This window comes from Priapulus caudatus, unplaced genomic scaffold (assembly GCF_000485595.1).
Source record: "Priapulus caudatus unplaced genomic scaffold, Priapulus_caudatus-5.0.1 Scaffold266, whole genome shotgun sequence".
Taxonomy (NCBI): Eukaryota; Metazoa; Priapulida; class Priapulimorpha; order Priapulimorphida; family Priapulidae; genus Priapulus; species Priapulus caudatus.
In genome coordinates this window covers 466,251-468,750 of record NW_014577327.1, presented here as the reverse complement: position 1 = coordinate 468,750, position 2,500 = coordinate 466,251, and positions in this window count along the sequence as shown.

The following is a 2,500-nucleotide window of genomic DNA, read 5'->3' as shown; positions in this document are numbered from 1 at the left end:
TGGTATCTGCGTGCGTGCGTGTGTGCGTGCGCGTAATTGTGGTATCTGGGTGCGTGCGTGCGGTCGTGCGTGTGCGTAATTGTGGTATCTGCGTACGTGCGTGCGCGCGTGCGCGTAATTGTGGTATCTGCATGCGTGAGTGCGCGCGTGCGCGTAATTATGGTTGCCGGTGGCTTCTGGGTTGGCCGTGTCCCAACCTTGGACATGGGGATTCAATCCAGAATTTTTCGCAGGATGTGTGCTGCTCCCAGTAGCGCATTATTATTATTATTATTATTATTATTATTATATTATCATCATCATCCTCGTCATTATGTTATTATTATTACATGTCATATGTTACTAGATTTGGTAAAATAAATAGACAAAATAAGTCGTTAATTATATAGAGCGATCAATCTTATTTGTGGGATCCATCGGAAATGCGAGTTTATTTAGCCGTTACGTCTTGCTTTGCCTTTTCCGTCGTATGGCAACCCCATATGGGAATTGTGAACTACGCGGGATAGGGCACAAGTTGTACGTTATAAGCAAGAGCAATTAAACTGTATTAGCTGGCTTCGCAATCACCCACCAATCTGTCTGGCGCAGCCACGCGGGCTTGTCTGCCCTGGGCAGGGAATGTCGGTTACTTGTTCAATTAATTTTATTCTAATTATCTATGCATCGCTGGTTGTTGGGTGCTGGATGGATGCTTGCTACTCATGCCTACTGCTATACTTGCTGACAGCCCACGAGGGCGAGCGATATAGAGAGAGACAGAGAGAAGGAGAGAGGGGGAGAGAGAAGGAGAGAGAGAGAGAGAGAGAGAGAGAGAAAGAAGGAGAAAGAGTGTGGGAGAGAGAGGTAGAAGTATAGAGAGAGAGAGAAAGATGAAGCAAGATAGCTGGAGAATACAAATGTCTACCTCGCCTGCCTACGGCACATTTGCTCTCTTTCTCTCACATATTCTCTTCCTATCCATCTCTCTCTCTCGCTCGCACACTCTCTCTGTTTCATCTTTTTTTGGTGATAACTATTGTGCACGTTTCTTTCAGGCTTGACAACACCGAGCCGACGTTAACGTATATAATGTTAGAGCGCTCGTATTGATTACAGGTGGGAAAAACACGGGTGAAAAAAAACTTTGCCGAAGTCTCAAACGTTGCTTACACGTCGCTTTGTTCGCTCTCTTTCTATTTCTCACTCTCCCTCTCCCCTCTCTTTATTTAGTCAACTATCTATCTATCTATCTATCTATCTATCTATCTATCTATCTATCTATCTATCTATCTATCTATCTATCTCTCGCACACACAAACACGCACACACAAACACGCACGTACGCACATACACACGTACACCCGCAAGCACACACACACTGGGGGGGGGGCTCCGTTTCATGTGGCAATTTGCTGCCGCAAGGCGCGTGTACAGGATTTAGTACAGGGGGGGGGGTGTAACCGTAACCCAAAAGTGCGAGCAACGCCGAAGGGGAGGTCCGGGGGGCCATCCCCCAGAAATTGTTCGTCGAACCCCGCCGAACCCCCTCTGGCTACGGGCCTGTGTGTGTGCGTGCGTTGCGTGCGGCGTGTGTTTGAGAGCGCGCGTGTGTGCGCGTGTGTGTGCGTGCGTGCGTGTGTGTGCCTGACGTAGTGTGGGTGTGTGGTATATGTGGCGATGAGTGTATGGTGCGTGCGCGTGCGTGCGATAGATACCGCCGATCAGTCGAAAACGTCATAGCCAAAGGATAGATATGTACGTGAACGCGTTTACATAACACACGCATATGACAGTGAGCGTTCTAGCTGCGGTCCTATGAGATCGCAGTGTGCTTATCCAGTCCAATGATATGAAATCTTCGCTCGTTGCCGCATATTCTGTGAGCAGCTGCTCTGTTGTTTTAGCCCATCCCTCTGTCTATACTGTCTATTTAGATTACTATCTCTACTGTCTGTATGTCTCTCCTTATCGCTCACTCATCTCTCTCTCGATCTCGTCATCATCTCTCAGTCTGTCAGTGCTCATCTCTCTTCTCAGCTCTCGTCATCGTCGTCTCTCTCCTCGTCTCTCCATCCTTTATCTAGCCAAGACTACTCGTCTGTATGGCTGTCTCTGCTCATCTCTTGCTCTACATTCTCTCTCTCTCTCTCTCTCTCTCCTCTCCCTCGACCTCTCCTCTCTCTCTCTCTCTCTCTCTCTCTTCTTCTCTACCCTTCTCTCTCTCTCTCTCTCCGTTCTGTCTTTCTGCACATTTAATTTAAGTTTAATTTAATTGTTATTTTAATTTATGTTATTTTAGCACACTGCGCCATTTTGTTTCCCCAGCCCCTCCCTGACTTTCTGTCTCTGTCTACTACATCTTTCGCTCATGTCTTTCTCATGTCAGCTCTATTTTCTAACACTTCTCGCCAGTATTTACTTATATATTTCGATTCCTACATCAGGCAGAAACCACACGCACACACACGCAGCGAACGCATGCACGCACACACAACGCGGCGATACACATTGCACGCAA